The 18317-nt window shown below is 44.8% G+C and overlaps 1 pseudogene; it reads left to right on the top strand.

Annotated features, from left to right (window-relative positions):
- Nucleotides 1-10008: 10008 nt before the first annotated feature.
- Nucleotides 10009-18317, top strand: part of LOC120030955 — a 20149-nt pseudogene continuing 11840 nt past the window's right edge.

The raw sequence follows: 18317 nt of genomic DNA, 5'->3' as shown, positions 1-18317 counted from the left end.
CTACGGCTTTTCCTTTTCTTCACAGTCGTTCCAGACTGATCACCACCGGCCCTCCTTAGTCCCACTTCCACACTCCCCCTTTAAAAAAGACCATCTACTCCGTCCCATGTGCACGTACCCACACACACCACACTCACCACACGAACCCACACACACACTACACGCACCACATGCACCCACACACACCCACACACACCACGGCTTACTGTATTCATGACCTCCTAGACTAGTTACAGTGAAACTCTGGGAGCGTTACACCAAGCGGTCATCATTTCCCAGAATTTTCCCCCCCAAAGCCAAGAACCACTTGGCAGCCAATAGCGCTCTAGGAGCCAGAGCCAGTCAGTAGACTGACATGTACTGCAAACAGGGAGTTACAATACTACACATTATTCCCATAACTCTGTCCTCTGTCCTCAGCAGTTAAAACCGGTGTGCTTCATTCTGCGGTTGAAAGCAATTCAATTCAAACAAAATCAGAAGATGAGACAGGGTTATTTTGAGTGTGTTTTTTCTGCCATGGTTGGGGAAATTAGCCAGGCGGATAAGAACAACCCTTTTGTTTGTTTATGTCTGATTGGGGGATGAGTGGGAGTTTATTTGTTGGTTTATGTCTGATTGGGGGATGAGTGGGAGTTTATTTGTTTGTTTATGTCTGATTGGGGGATGAGTGGGACTTTATTTGTTTGTTTATGTCTGATTGGGGGATGAGTGGGAGTTTATTTGTTTGTTTATGTCTGATTGGGGGATGAGTGGGAGTTTATTTGTTTGTTTATGTCTGATTGGGGGATGAGTGGGAGTTTATTTGTTTGTTTATGTCTGATTGGGGGATGAGTGGGAGTTTATTTGTTTGGGGTATGAGTGGGAGTTTATTTGTTTGCGGTCTTTTGGGAGTCTTTACCAGTCTCCCACTTGGATAGAATAATGCTAGATAAATAGTAGAGGAATGGTCTTAGTTATATCTGAAGAATTCATATTTAAGTTCAGTCTGGTTGATGTTGGTAATGACTGTTTCCTCTGATCTGAAGAATTCATATTTAAGTTCTGTCTGGTTGATGTTGGTAATGACTGTTTCCTCTGATCTGAAGTATTCATATTTAAGTTCTGTCTGGTTGATGTTGGTAATGGCTGTTTCCTCTGATCTGAAGTATTCATATTTAAGTTCAGACTGGTTGATGTTGGTAATGACTGTTTCCTCTGATCTGAAGTATTCATATTTAAGTTCAGACTGGTTGATGTTGGTAATGACTGTTTCCTCTGATCTAAAGTATTCATATTTAAGTTCAGTCTGGTTGATGTTGGTAATGACTGTTTCCTCTGATCTGAAGTATTCATATTTAAGTTCTGTCTGGTTGATGTTGGTAATGGCTGTTTCCTCTGATCTGAAGTATTCATATTTAAGTTCAGACTGGTTGATGTTGGTAATGACTGTTTCCTCTGATCTAAAGTATTCATATTTAAGTTCAGTCTGGTTGATGTTGGTAATGACTGTTTCCTCTGATAGGGGGAGCCAGGTCCTCTGGGACAGAAAGGAGATGCAGGATCTTATGGATTACCTGGACAAAAGGTAACTCTCTCATACCCAGCATCTTAATTGTCTGTTCTGCATTTAATGTGTGAGTGACTTAAGTTTCTATTTCACCTTCCTGTCCACAGGGAGAGATGGGAACACCTGGGGAGCTAGGGGTTCCTGGAGTGTCTGGACCCAACGGAGTCAAGGTAATCAATCAATTTATCGATTTATCAACTAATCAAATCAATCAATTAATCAATCAGTAATTTGATCATTCAATCATCCATCCATCCATCACACAGGAGAGCTTTTCTGTGTGGCTGTATTGTTTCATCTGTGTCTGTAGGGGGAGCCTGGACCAATGGGAGGACCTGGAAATAAGGGTGACCGGGGAGACGAAGTAAAAACACCACTACCTCAATAACTCTATTGTCAATAAGTTGCAGATTCTGATAACTGCCAGTTGTGATAAACGGCCAAATGTATAGGTATATTTTTTATAGTTGAATGGGAAAATGATGCCGTAACCAATAACGATTGGACAATGACCTCAGGCACCTGTCCACCTTTCTGTGTTTTACAGGGGGACTTTGGACCGTCTGGAGCGCCAGGCACAGAGGTTTGGAACTCTAGAATCAATACAACACCAGGACCAGGACGAATACTGTCCACATAATCTGACACAGGAAGACACATATCTTACTAGATCACTGAACAGCAGGGTGCCCCAACTGATGGCCCTAGGGCAGAATTTGGCCCGGGGGTGGTTTTATTTGACCCCCCAAGTTTTCTAAAAAATAAACAACATCTTTTTATTTTTTATTGTTGGACACTAGGAAATCAGCTCAAGGGAATTTAAGAGATCTGTTCCAAGTATTCACACGCATAATAGAGAGAAACATGTGATTGAATACAAATGTAAGCAAGGCTTCTTGCGGTCAATTTGCCGTCTATTTGTAACTATGCTCCGGCCACCCGACAATCTGCTCAAGCAATCTAGTTGATGATCCCTGCTCTACATTGACTAAATGGCTGAATTAAATAGTTGTTTCACTGTCAAAGAAAACACGTTAGTATTTAATGAATCAAAAAAGTTGGTTTATCTTTTGTAAACACTTCATTTGATGTTTACATTATGGTAAAAGGGCCTTGTTGACCGATGGGAAGTTGCTGTTTAGCTGAACATTGCTGTTCACATCCAAGCTGGTGACCTCTCTCTCTCCCTCTCTCTCCATCTCTCTTCCTATTTGTCTCTCTTAAGGGTGTAGGGGGAGAGAGGGGACTGAGAGGTGCTCCAGGAATAAGAGGTGGTCAAGGGGAGACGGGTGACCCAGGCTCTGCTGGAGCACAGGGTCATGAAGGTCAGGCTGGAGACGTGGGTTCACAGGTGAGTGTCCCTCTGTCATCTATTACTCTGTGTGATCACTTGTTCTTTCTTATATGGTTCCAACAACACCTTCTCGGGGAACAGGCTGGCTCTCTCATGGGCTATTGCTAAATACAGGTCGATGTTTTACCTCCAGTCATTGTCGCACCCCCTCTCTTCATTTCTTCCCCCTTAAAGGGTCTGAGTGGAGTGTCTGGGCTCAAAGGGTACAGAGGAGAGCCGGGTTCTCACGGACCTGCGGTACGATGGCCAGTCATTTAATGATTTCAATGATGACACAGCTATACCACGTGGTAACACATGCAAACTACAATACATGTTTTGACCAGGGTCTCTTCCCCCAGGGTGTTAAGGGCCCCAGGGGGCCTCCAGGAGCACCGGGAGATGCAGGGCCCATTGGGAAAAGGGTTAGTGACTTCTGGTGTATGGGAGAACAGAACGTTTGTATTGAAGAGGTTATCTGATTTATCATGAGGCTAATATTCTGAATACACAATATTACACAATACACAATATGATTCTCTCTTCAGGGTGATGATGGAACACAGGGAGAAGGCCAACCTGGATATCCAGGGTTCCAGGTCTGTATTTCCACAGCAGTGAATTTCTGAACAATAAGTAGGCATTCATGTTTTTATTCTTAGTTACAAGTATGATTTATCAACATTGTTTGGACCAAATGTCCATGGACCCCATTTGCCTATTTCAGATTTTTCTTTCATCTTCTTACAGGGATACCCGGGTCTGAGAGGACCTGCAGGTTTAAAGGTATGTCTGTCTGCCTATCTTTCTGTCTATCTGGATACCCAGGTCTGAGAGGACCTGCAGGTTTAAATGTCTGTCTGTCTGTCTGGATACCCTGGTCTGAGAGGACCTGCCGGTTTAAATGTCTGTCTGTCTGTCTGTCTGTCTGTCTGTCTGTCTGTCTGTCTGTCTGTCTGTCTGTCTGTCTGTCTGTCTGTCTGTCTGTCTGTCTGTCTGTCTGTCTGTCTGTCTGTCTGTCTGTCTGTCTGTCTGTCTGTCTGTCTGTCTGTCTGTCTGTCTTAAAGCTGACAGTCAGAACAGTCTGCTGCCAGTTAGGGCTGTCTGTCACTGACAGGGAAGCTAACAGTCTAATGCCTAATTTCCCTGAATCCTTCATAGTGTTGTAGCCTTACGTTGGGCCCACAAAAGTGACAGTAATTCTATAAGGTTAAGTTCACATCAGGTAAAGCTGAATCCCAATTATTCTTTTTTTAAAACTTTTGTCTGGATCAGGGTTTGGAACCAAATTATTATCCAATTGTTTCGTTCTGAACAGAAACACTATTCTTTTTGTTCCATTCCACTGTTACGTCCAGAAAAAGAAAGATATGAACCAGTTTAGCTCAGTAGATGACTTTGTCAATCAGTGCGGATAGAGTATGAAAACGAGTTGTTTACATGCGTGATGGACAGACAAGTGTAGCCTATGGCGACTGAAATTTTGCAGGTGGCGAGAGAGCGAGAGAAGGTTGAGGAGGAGACTTGAAGCGCTGGGCATCTTGTTATGACATGAGTTATCTGAATTAGGTCCACAGAATTATACCTATGAAGAGGAGCTTCTATGGAGGAACTTTGAATGTCCTTTGAGCTAACAAGCTTGTGTGTGCAGAGCACCAGCAAAATTAAAAACACGTTTCCTTTTTGTAGTTAACATATCCAATGTGAAACGTGATAACTAGGCCTATAGAATTCTTAACTAGTATTGTAAAAGTTAATTATTCTCCAGCTAATTAAATCTCTCTCCCTATCTTCTGAATCATGCTTGTAACGGGGGTACAGTATCCTATGGTAACGTCAGTACAGTATCCTATGGTAACGTCAGTACAGTATCCTATGGTAACGTCAGTACAGTATCCTATGGTAACGTCAGTAGAGTAGCCTATGGTAACGTCAGTACAGTAGCCTAGGGTAACGTCAATACAGTAGTCTATGGTAACGTCAACACAGTAGCCTATGCGTTGGGGGGTGAAGGGCTACAGTAGCCTACGCTTTGGAGGGGGAGGGGCTACAGTAACCTATGCTTTGGAGGGGGGAGGGGCTACAGTAGCCTATGCTTTGTAGGGGGGAGGGGCTACAGTAGCCTATGCTTTGTAGGGGGGAGGGGCTACAGTAGACTATACTTTGGAGGGGGGAGGGCTACAGTAGCCTATGCTTTGTAGGGAGGAGGGGCTACAGTAGCCTATGCTTTGGAGGGGGGAGGGGCTACAGTAGCCTATGCTTTGTAGGGGGGAGGGGCTACAGTAGCCTATACTTTGGAGGGGGGAGGGCTACAGTAGCCTATGCTTTGTAGGGAGGAGGGGCTACAGTAGCCTATGCTTTGGAGGGGGGAGGGGCTACAGTAGCCTAAACACACACACACTGGTAAAGATTTTCAGCTTGCAAGTAGACACTGGAAGAAGTTTCTGAGTGACAGAGGGAGGACTTTGCATTTGTGGGACTAGAAAAAAAAATGCCGGGAACGTAAAATAACGTTATAAACCGGTTCCCATGCTTTTAAAATAACAATTATGTTCTGGAACAGTACTGATCACTTTCACTCCCGGTTCCGTTTCTGTTCCATGAAAGTGTTTTCGGTTCTATTCCCTGTACTGGTTCCAACTCCTTGTCTGGACCAATAAACTTGAATTGCACCACTAGCCATTGACATCCAAACAACACCTTGGCTTTTATCAACAGCCAGACCAGTATAGGTGTCTTTGAGGAAGCAGTGACTCTGGCATATGTATAAAGTGAAACATCTCTCCAATTTCTCGAGCTGTGTTGAAAACTTTTTAGTCAAAGTTTCAAAGAGCAGGCATGGCCCTTGTCGTGGAAATCTCAGCACTGAGAGAGACTTGGACAATTATTCAAACAATCATCTTTATTCAACATCGATTAATTATTGCAATAATGAAACCGTCGACCGCACACCCTAAGTTGTGTTGCCGAGGCTTAACCTTCACAGAAATGCAGAGTTGTATATATAATAGACCTAAAAATGCTGTCATGGCTGGCTCCACCCTTCCCATTCAGACTAAGGGCCATCCTAAGTCACTCTGGGTTCATCTCCTGGTCATCTGCCTCTGGTGTTGTTTTAACCCCACCTTGTCTTAGTTTCCCAGATGCCAGGATACTTAGGAATACTGAGGCCTTTGTCCTGCTCCTCCAGGCCATCTCTATCCCGGCTAAACATACATCATATATTGTCTATGGAATGCAGGCTCAATCAGACCAGAGACATATGTCTAATATGCACCACTAATCATAGAATGGAATGTGGCTGTTGGTTTTGATCACTGAGATATCCATCAATTATCAGCTCAAGCTATTTCTAGTCAAACCATAAACCCAGATTAGCTGCAGGGTGCTAGAATGGAGACCATAAAACACAGCATTAGCAGGACAGAAATACCTTACTGTTTGTTAAGTAAATAATTGTTAAATATCCAACCAATGAGGTAAATACGTAAAGTTTTTCTCAGGCTCATTTGTCCATGCCCATTTCATTATGAAGCAAAGGGAACTTCAGCCTTCACAGCAGCCCATTAAACTCAAGAAACTGTCTAATACGCGATGGTCCTGCCAGTACTACTCGCTGTGCAAAAAACCCTCCCAGCCATCATTGCAACCTTAAAGGACATTAAGTCGCAGCCAAATTCCCACAGATCGACTGAGACGCGGTCACTACTCACACCCATTGATTCTGAATTCATCTTCCACCTTATCCTGTTTGAGGATCTGTTCCGCACAGCAAAGTTCATGTCTGACACTCTACAGTCCCCTGATCTTTTGCCTGAGACTGCCACTGACCTCGCACACTCTGTCATCACAAGTATAAAAGAAAAGCGCACGGAGGACTCTTGGAGAGCCATATGGAGCAAGGCAGAGGCCCTGTGCGCAAAGGTTGATCTCGCCGTACAACCGCCGCCCCCACAAGAGAAGAGACAATCCCAACATCCTCGCCATCTACAGGACTTTATAGCTGAAGCACCAATTCAAACCGAACATCCATCCATGTCCTCTCCGGATTAACTCCGAACGTCCTCATTCTACCCTGTCATTGACCGCCTGGTGAACGAAAAGACCCAACGCTTTTCCACAGAAGCAGGTACAGTTCTCATGGGAATGTCAGCCCTCAACCCCAAGCTTGCCGGATTCCTTCAAAAGGAGAGCCTTGTGCTCATGGCACAGCACTATGGAATCAGAGAGGACAATCTGCTGGCGGAGGTGCACCAAGTGTGCCGGCTCTTGGAAAGAAGAAAATAACATGGCGAAACAGTTAGCAGCACACTGGAGTTCCTGTCCATGCTTAAACCCTTCAAAGACTCCTTCGTGGACATCTATAAACTTGTACGCATATCTGTCACATTGCCAGTAACCTCCGCGTCATGTGAGCGCAGTTTTTCCTGCATGCAGCGTGTAAAAACCTACATGAGAAACAAAATGGCAAACCCTCGACTCAGCAACCTTGACTGCCTGTCCATACACGCAGAAAGAACCAAGGCCCTGTATGTCCAGAAGATTATACACTCATTTGCACTAAACCACAACAACAGACGCATCGGTTTTCTATAAAACAACACTTGGTGAGTAACTGAAAGGCCTTTTAATTGACAGAGCGCGCCTGTTCGGTGGTGGGAACATGTTCGGTGGTGGGAACATGATTCAATCACGCTGATCTGGATCTGGATGGAACTAGAAGACAGACACATGCATATTGTCGGCCAGTCGGCCTACAAGTATTTTTGCAATTTAAATATAATCGCTAAGATTGTGATGATAGCCAGCTCGTTTTACACCATGTGTGCACTTCTTGTTGTGGCTGCACTTTGGATATTATTAGTATCATTTCTGACGTTGTGATAGCCATTTCATCCGAAACATTATTACCAATACACAGTTGTCTGATTATGCATATGGAATAAATGCACTTCTTGTTGTTGCTGCATTTTGGATGTATTGTGTTGTTATTGCTGAAAGACTTCAGCACCGGACAGCGCACATGCAGTGCTTGGTGATGAAGTCTTGCACCTTCGCACGAACACGTTTTTGTCATTGCCTTGTGGTCACTTGTATTAGGCTTGTAGCTATTTTGTTTAATATTCTTTGGCAATCAATTAAACTACATTTATATTGAATGTGCTGTGTGCCATATCTGCTTTTATTGAAGAAACGAGAACTTCCTTATAACTCTGAAGTCATGAAAATCCACTATTTTCTTAGCATCACCAACGTACAGTGGGGCAAAAAAGTATTTAGTCAGCCACCAATTGTGCAAGTTCTCCCACTTAAAAAGATGAGAGAGGCCTGTAATTGTCATCATAGGTACACTTCAACTATGACAGACAAAATGAGAAAAAAAAATCCAGAAAATCACATTGTAGGATTTTTAATGAATTTATTTGAAAATTATGGTGGAAAATAAGTATTTGGTCAATAACAAAAGTTTATCTCAATACTTTGTTATATACCCTTTGTTGGCAATGACAGAGGAGAAACGTTTTCTGTAAGTCTTCACAAGGTTTTCACGCACTGTTGCTGGTATTTTGGCCCATTCCTCCATGCAGATCTCCTCTAGAGCAGTGATGTTTTGGGGCTGTTGCTGGGCAACACGGACTTTCAACTCCCTCCAAAGATTTTCTATGGGGTTGAGATCTGGAGACTGGCTAGGCCACTCCAGGACCTTGAAATGCTTCTTACGAAGCCACTCCTTCGTTGCCCGGGCGGTGTGTTTGGGATCATTGTCATGCTGAAAGACCCAGCCACGTTTCATCTTCAATGCCCTTGCTGATGGAAGGAGGTTTTCACTCAAAATCTCACGATACATGGCCCCATTCATTCTTTCCTTTACACGGATCAGTCGTCCTGGTCCCTTTGCAGAAAAACAGCCCCAAAGCATGATGTTTCCACCCCCATGCTTCACAGTAGGTATGGTGTTCTTTGGATGCAACTCAGCATTCTTTGTCCTCCAAACACGACGAGTTGAGTTTTTACCAAAAAGTTCTATTTTGGTTTCATCTGACCATATGACATTCTCCCAATCTTCTTCTGGATCATCCAAATGCTCTCTAGCAAACTTCAGACGGGCCTGGACATGTACTGGCTTAAGCACGGGGACACGTCTGGCACTGCAGGATTTGAGTCCCTGGCGGCGTAGTGTGTTACTGATGGTAAGCTTTGTTACTTTGGTCCCAGCTCTCTGCAGGTCATTCACTAGGTCCCCCCGTGTGGTTCTGGGATTTTTGCTCACCGTTCTTGTGATCACAAAGCCTAACAAAGCCTACCACAGAGACAGACAGAGACCAGAGACAGAGACAGAGACAGACAGAGAGAGACCAGAGACAGAGACAGACAGAGACAGAGAGAGAGATGGTTAGTGGTAAGAAGTTGCTGAGAACTCCTTGAGAACTTCCACTAAAATTCTCAGGAAAGAAATGAAAGGAAAGGAAATGAGAGCGAGAGAGAGTAAAAACAAAATGCACAGCATGAAAACTGATGCCTCTTACAAAGGGAAAATTTGTTTTGATTTTTCATAATGTGATTATTGATGAGCTGGGACTTTCCTGAGAATTTTAGTGGAAGTTCTCAAGGAGTTCTCAGCAACTTCTTACCACTAACCATCTCTCTCTCTGTCTCTGTCTGCCTCTGTCTCTCTCTGTCTCTGTCTCTCTCTGTCTCTGTCTCTGGTCTCTCTCTGTCTCTGTCTGTCTCTGTCTCTCTCTGTCTCTGTCTCTGGTCTCTCTCTGTCTCTGTCTGTCTCTGTCTCTCTCTGTCTGTCTCTGTCTCTGGTCTCTCTCTGTCTGTCTCTGGTCTCTCTCTGTCTGTCTCTGTCTCTGGTCTCTCTCTGTCTGTCTCTGTCTCTGGTCTCTCTCTGTCTGTCTCTGTCTCTGGTCTCTCTCTGTCTGTCTCTGTCTCTGGTCTCTCTCTGTCTGTCTCTGTCTCTGGTCTCTGTCTGTCTGTCTGTCTGTCTGTCTGTCTGTCTCTCTCTCTCTCTCTCTCTCTCTCTCTCTCTCTCTCTCTCTTTCTCTTTCTCTTTCTCTTTCTCTTTCTCTTTCTCTTTCTCTTTCTCTCTCTCTCTGTCTCTCTCTCTCATAGGGCATCAGGGGATTCACAGGGCTGAAGGGTGATGTCGGCCTGCCAGGTGATCGCGGTGATGATGTAAGTTGACCTTAGATCAAAGAGTTCAGCACTGTCCACTGCCACCAAAGGGCCAAACCAGGTGCATTGTAATCTCTGTATGGTATAAATGGCCTAGCCTAGCATAGCTAATACCTGTTTGCTCATTCATACTCCTTCCATATTGATTCCACAGAACGACCAGCCAGGTCGGGGAGGCCTCCAGGGGCCAAAAGGATACCCTGGTCTCACAGGAGAGAATGTAAGTTCCACAACAACGTTGAGTTCACAGTAAATATTACGGAACCACAGCTCTGAATACATAGTTAACATATTTTTTTCGACTTTTATTATGACCTATGCTGTATGAATATGTTAAGTAGTACCTACTAAGTACCAACGAAAATCTGCTATCTGGCTCATGGCTTCCTGTCCTTCCCTACAGGGATCACCAGGCCCAGTGGGCCATCCGGGGGCAGACGTGAGTAACTCTTAAATAATGGAGCAATTGTGGGTGATGGGAAGGAGCCAAAGTCCAACACACTTTTCATCACTGTGTGTGTGTAATGGGGGAGTGCAGGAATAAGAGTTGAGGAAGGTTGGGGCTTGGAGCTCGTAGGGATGGGCGAGTGTGGGGTGGGCTGGTTTGATGAGTTTGGTCAGAGGTAAAAAAGTGACCTCTCTGTTCCTCAGTCACAGTGGGTGTGTATTAAACTTTGTCTTCGTGATTTGTGTCAAACAGGTCAGCAGTCAACACTGCTTACCCTGAATGACAACTGTGTATATTTCACTCCCGTACATAACAGTCACAGACACACACACACATGTATGCACGCGCACACACACACACACACACACACACACACACACACACACACACACACACACACACACACACACACACACACACACACACACACACACACACACACACACACACACACACACACACACACACACACATGGAAATGGACAGTCACAAGATTCTCCTAAATCTCCCTGTAATGAATTTATTTTCCTGTCTCAGGAATGTGAGATCCTGGAGGTCATTCAGAAACTCTGCTGTAAGTATATCGAGTGGTCAAAATGCAGTCATACTGGTTATTTTCCAGATGAACATTGTGCCGAACATGTTCCTTTAGTGAAACAAAAGTTTACTCAACATAGATTTAGAAGACGTATCAGTGAGCCTGAACACAGTCCCAACCTCTACTGTTAGAAATGTACCCTGCACTAGTCATCTAAACATGTCTCCTTTATAGATGACTAATGCACAGTTTATCTTCCTGCTAAACAGTTCATTTGAAGCATCATTTATCCGGGGTTGAGTTTGGCACAAACTTTGTGAAAGAGATGCAAACGGACACACACAATCACTTAAACACACACACACAATCACTTAAACACACACACACAATCACTTAAACACACACACACACAATCACTTAAACACACACACACACACAATCACTTAAACACACACACACACACAATCACTTAAACACACACACACACACAATCACTTAAACACACACACACACAATCACTTAAACACACACACACAATCACTTAAACACACACACACAATCACTTAAACACACACACACACAATCACTTAAACACACACACGCAATCACTTAAACACACACACGCAATCACTTAAACACACACACGCAATCACTTAAACACACACACGCAATCACTTAAACACATACGCGCAATCACTTAAACACATACGCGCAATCACTTAAACACACACGCGCAATCACTTAAACACACACGCGCAATCACTTAAACACACACGCGCAATCACTTAAACACACACGCGCAATCACTTAAACACACACGCGCAATCACTTAAACACACACGCGCAATCACTTAAACACACACGCGCAATCACTTAAACACACACGCGCAATCACTTAAACACACACGCGCAATCACTTAAACACACACGCGCAATCACTTAAACACACACACGCAATCACTTAAACACACACGCAGGCAGGAAGGCACGCACACACACTCGAACACACTCACTTGCGCACACATATGCAGGCACACACGCAGACTCAGGGACACACGAATTGTGGCGGCAGCTGTGGATGTAATGTAGCTTTAAGAACTCTGTAGTTCAGTGTTTGTTGTGTATGTTTGGAATGCAAGTGTTTTAAAAGCTACAATTTTTGGTTGAGTGTCGAATGTGTGCATTTTTGGCAACATACTATCTAAAAGTGAATGAGTCATCGTTACTTCATAGAATGTAAAGTAGAAGAAAAAAAAGTAAGTGACAGAATTGCTGCAGTAAAAGCTTTATTAGCAACATGAAATTGCTGCCAGTGATCAACAAAAAATCCAACATACATGACCGTTGGTTCCAAATGTGTACAAATAAAACACAATTACAGTAAAAAAGGCACAGAAGGGAAAAAACACTAAAATGCCCAGTCCTGTTCTAATCTACACGATCATCAGCATTTGGCCACATGTTCTCGTCCACATCACATCTTATGTCGTCTCTCGCTATGCACCTTGGATAGAAACGCTTTGCATGCCTTATCCACCCCTGGCAGTCTTCAGCTGAGATGTCTCTGCAGCCGGCATCCATTGCATCCAGGAGGGACATTTGGTCATTTCAATTTGTAATTTTTTATTTAACCTTTATTTATCTAGGCAAGTCAGTTAAGAACAAATTCTTATTTACAATGACGGCCAACCAAAAGGCAAAAGGCCACCTACGGGGATGGGGGCTGGGATTAAAAAATAAAAATAAAATATAAATATAGGACAAAACACACATCACGACAAGAGAGACAACACAACACTACACAGAGAGCCCTAAGACAACAACATAGCAAGGCAGCAACACATGACAACACAGCATGGTAACAACAAAACATGACAACACAACATGGTAGCAGCACAAAACATGGTACAAATGTTATTGGGCACAGACAACAGCACAAAGGGCAAGAAGGTAGAGACAACAATACATCACGCAAAGCAGCCACAACTGTCAGTAAGAGTGTCCATGATTGAGTCTTTGAATGAAGAGATTGAGATAAAACTGTCCAGTTTGAGTGTTTGTTGCAGCTCGCTCCAGTCGCTAGCTGCAGCGACGAGCAACACAGGGATGTGTGTGCTTTGGGGACCTTTAACAGAATGTGACTGGCAGAAAGGGGTGTTGTATGTGGAGGATGAGGGCTGCAGTAGATATCTCAGATAGGGGGGAGTGAGGCCTAAGAGGGTTTTATAAATAAGCATCAACCAGTGGGTCTTGCGACGGGTATACAGAGATGACCAGTTTACAGAGGAGTATAGAGTGCAGTGATGTGTCCTATAAGGAGCCTTAGGGGCAAATCTGATGGCCGAATGGTAAAGCACATCTAGCCACTCGAGAGCACACTTACCTGACGATCTATAAATGATGTCTCCGTAATCTAGCATGGGTAGGATGGTCATCTGAATCAGGGTTAGTTTGGCAGCTGGGGTGAAAGATGAGTGATTACGATAGAGGAAACCAAGTCTAGATTGAACTTGAGTCTGCAGCTTTGATATGTGCTGAGAGAAGGACAATGTACCGTCTAGCCATACTCCCAAGTACTTGTATGAGGTGACTACCTCAAGCTCTAAACCCTCAGAGGTAGTAATCACACCTGTGGGGAGACGGGCATTCTTCTTACCAAACCACATTACCTTTGTTTGGAGGTGTTCAGAACCAGGTTAATGTTGGAGAAATCTTGTTGGACACTAAGAAAGCTTTGTTGTAGAGCATTTAACACAAAATCCGGGGAGGGGCCAGCTGAGTATAAGACTGTATCATCCGCATATAAATTGATGAGAGAGCTTCCTACTGCCTGAGCTATGTTGTTGATGTAAATTGAGAAGAGCGTGGGGCCTAGGATTGAGCCTTGGGGTACTCCCTTGGTGACAGACAGTGGCTGAGACAGCAGATTTTCTGACACTATACAAATCAAATCAAATGTATTTATATAGCCCTTCGTACATCAGCTGATATCTCAAAGTGCTGTACAGAAACCCAGCCTAAAACCCCAAACAGCAAGCAATGCAGGTGTAGAAGCACGGTGGCTAGGGAAAAACTCCCTAGAAAGGCCAAAACCTAGGAAGAAACCTAGAGAGGAACCAGGCTATGAGGGGTGGCCAGTCCTCTTCTGGCTGTGCCGGGTGGAGATTATAACAGAACATGGCCAAGATGTTCAAATGTTCATAAATGACCAGCATGGTCAAATAATAATAATCACAGTAGTTGTAGAGGGTGCAGCACCTCAGGAGTAAATGTCAGTTGGCTTTTCATAGCCGATCATTAAGAGTATCTCTACCGCTCCTGCGGTCTCTAGAGAGTTGAAAACAGCAGGTCTGGGACAGGTAGCACGTCCGGTGAACAGGTTAGGGTTCCATAGCCGCAGGCAGAACAGTTGAAACTGGAGCAGCAGCACGGCCAGGTGGACTGGGGACAGCAAGGAGTCATCATGTCAGGTCGTCCTGAGGCATGGTCCTAGGGCTCAGGTCCTCCGAAAGAAAGAGAGAATTAGAGAGAGCATGCTTAAATTCACACAGGACACCGGATAAGACAGAAGTACTCCAGATATAACAAACTGACCCTAGCCCCCGACACATAAACTAATGCAGCATGAATATACACTGCACTCTTTGAGAGAGATAGTTAGCAAACCAGGCCAAAGACCCTCAGAGACACCAATACTCCTTAGCCGGCCCACAAGAATGGAATGGTCTACTGTATCAAAGCTTTGGCCAAGTCAATAAAAATAGCAGTACAACATTGCTTAGAATCAAGGGCAATGGTGGCATGATTGAGGACCTTTAATGTTGCAGTGATACATCCATAACCTGAGCGGAAACCAGATTGCATACCAGAGAGAATACTATAGACATCAAGAAAGTCAGTCAGTTGATTATTGACAAGTTTTTCCAACACTTTTGATAAACAGGGCAAAATAGAAATAGGCCTATAACAGTTACGATCAGCTTGATCTCTCCCTTTAAATAAAGAATGAACCGTGGCTGCCTTCCAAGCAAGGGGAACCTCCCCAGAAAGGTGAGACAGGCTTGTCGATGATAGGGGTAGCAACCTTAAATATGAAATCGTCTAAACCAGCTGACCGAGATGTTTTTTGGGGGTCAAGTTTCAGGAGCTCCTTTAGCACCTCGGACTCAGTGACTGCCTGCAGGGATAAACTTTTTTTGCAGGGAAGGGGAAAAAGAGGGAGAAGCATTGGGGATAGTCGCATTAGAAGAGGTGGAAGATGAGGAAATGTTGGACAGGCAAGGAGGCATGGCTGAGTCAAATAGGAATCCCGAATTAATGAAGTGGTGATTAAAGAGCTCAACCACATCATCAGCATTAAGGGACATGGGCAGCTGTGAGGAGGAGGGTTTATTCTCCAGGTCTTTAACCGTTCTCCAGAACTTCTTGGGGCTAGACCCACAGAGAGAGAACTGCTCCTTAAAGTAACTAACATTGGCCTTCGGGATAGCCTGAGTGCACTTATTTCTCATTTGCTTGAATGAGTATGTGTGTGCCGAGCCTTTCACCAAATGTAATTCTTGAGGTGGAGTAACTCTGCAAGATCACGGTCATGTGGCCGTTGATCATACACTTTCCACCTCCAGGCAGAAAATAATTCCTCAATGTTTCCTTCCACATGTTCCCTTTCTGCTTTTGGCACCAGTTGTTTGTGGAGGTCATCTAAAAACATAAGAAGGCGCTCAGTGTTGTAGGGATCAATCTGGCATTTCTGCAGGACCAAACCAGCACTCGAGATTGCAGGACACATTGTGATATTAGCTCCTCTCTGACCCGGCACATCAACGGTGTTCCTTTTCCCGATGACGTTTCTTACCCGCAAACGTGTTTTTCCCAGGTTAAACCCTGCCTCGTCTACATAAATGACGTTTCTTCCCCACCGACGTGTTTCTCCCAGGTTAAACCCTGCCTAGTCTACATAAATGACGTTTCTTCCCCGCCGACGTGTTTCTCCCAGGTTAAACCCTGCCTCGTCTACATAAATGACGTTTCTTCCCCTCCGACGTGTTTCTCCCAGGTTAAACCCTGCCTCGTCTACATAAATGACGTTTCTTCCCCGCCGACGTGTTTCTCCCAGGTTAAACCCTGCCTCGTCTACATAAATGACGTTTCTTCCCCGCCGACGTGTTTCTCCCAGGTTAAACCCTGCCTCGTCTACATAAATGACGTTTCTTCCCCGCCGACGTGTTTCTCCCAGGTTAAACCCTGCCTCGTCTACATAAATGACGTTTCTTCCCCGCCGACGTGTTTCTCCCAGGTTAAACCCTGCCTCCTCTACATAAATGACGTTTCTTCCCCGCAGACGTGTTTCTCCCAGGTTAAACCCTGCCTCCTCTACATAAATGACGTTTCTTCCCCGCAGACGTGTTTCTCCCAGGTTAAACCCTGCCTCGTCTGCATAAATGACGTTTCTTCCCCGCCGACGTGTTTCTCCCAGGTTAAACCCTGCCTCGTCTACGTAAATGACGTTTCTTCCCCGCCGACGTGTTTTTCCCAGGTTAAACCCTGCCTCCTCTACGTAAATGACGTTTCTTCCCCGCCGACGTGTTTCTCCCAGGTTAAACCCTGCCTCGTCTACATAAATGACGTTTCTTCCCCGCCGACGTGTTTCTCCCAGGTTAAACCCTGCCTCGTCTACATAAATGACGTTTCTTCCCCGCCGACGTGTTTCTCCCAGGTTAAACCCTGCCTCGTCTACATAAATGACGTTTCTTCCCCGCCGACGTGTTTTTCCCAGGTTAAACCCTGCCTCGTCTACATAAATGACGTTTCTATCCCGCCGTGAACTGGAGATGGCTGAGGCAGCCATCTTGTACACAGCAATTTACTGAACACACAAACTAATCAAGTCATCCAAACTTACAACCTACCATCACACCTCAATCACTAACCACAGAGAGCTCAGTGCAGCAGGGTCCGGTGGGTTTAATGGAATCCCGGATGAGCCCCCATTATGTTACGCACGCCTCTGAGAAGAGGGAACGCAACTCCCTGCTACAACTCAACTCTCTGAAGTTCAAGAGGTATGGACTGTAGGTGCGAGCAAGGATGACACAAAAGCAGAATTTACCGTTTACTAGGATTTATTTTTATACACGGTAATATGGGGAAAAGGGGCTGGACGGAACCAAAGCAAAGAAAGTAAATATCAAAGTTCCCCTCTCCTATCTAACCTGCCTACCCACTTAACTTACCTAACTTAGCACCACCTGGTGCCCAACCAAAATACAGGGGGTGGTCCGCCCAGGTCTTACCTAGTGTGCCTAGACAGTAAATTACTACGGGTATATGTATGCCCGGGGCCTCTTGCCTAAGCACTCCCAAAGTGCCTTCTCCTTCCCCCTGGGAACAAATGAAACAGAGTAATTATTAACGATTTCACAAACACTCACAAACACAGGACAATGCAAAACTGCTACCAACAACAACAGTACATACCACACTTTCTGATACACAACCAACACTATATCACAATCTAATTTCTCTCTCAATCTCCAAATCTCTACTCCTTATCTCATCTCCTCTCTTCTCTCTCAATCTCCTCTCTACTGAGCAGAACACTGGCTTTTATCTTCAGGTGGCAATGGTGATTAGTCAGCTGCTTCTTGACGAGGGGGCGGGGTCAGCTCCAATCATCAATTAGCCATGGAGAACTCAGGAAGCTATCTCCTGAAACACACACTCAAATACATACCACAACACAGAAAACTGGGGACGTACACCTCTTCTAAACTCTATCCTGTCTCTCTTTCCCTCCCCTCTCTCATAACTCTATCCTGTCCTCTCTCTTCCTCCCCTGTCTCATAACTCTATCCTGTCCTCTCTCTTCCCTCCCCTGTCTCATAACTCTATCCTGCTCTCTCTCTTCCCTCCCCTGTCTCATAACTCTATCCTGTCCTCTCTCTTCCCTCCCCTCTCTCATAACTCTATCCTGTCCTCTCTCTTCCCTCCCCTGTCTCATAACTCTATCCTGCCTCTCTTTCCCTCCCCCTCTCATAACTCTATCCTGTCTCTCTTCTCCTCTCCTCTCTCATAACTCTATCCTGTCTCTTCCTTCCCCCCTCTCTCATAACTCTATCCTGTCCTCTCTCTTCCCTCCCTCTCTCATAACTCTATCCTGTCCTCTCTCTTCCTCCCCTCTCTCATAACTCTATCCTGTCCTCTCTCTCCCTCCCCTCTCCTATAACTCTATCCTGTCCTCTCTCTTCCCTCTCCTCTCTCATAACTCTAT

Source organism: Salvelinus namaycush, chromosome 37 (assembly GCF_016432855.1).
Source record: "Salvelinus namaycush isolate Seneca chromosome 37, SaNama_1.0, whole genome shotgun sequence".
NCBI classification, from domain to species: domain Eukaryota; kingdom Metazoa; phylum Chordata; class Actinopteri; order Salmoniformes; family Salmonidae; genus Salvelinus; species Salvelinus namaycush.
This window is presented reverse-complemented; position numbering and strand designations above follow the sequence as displayed.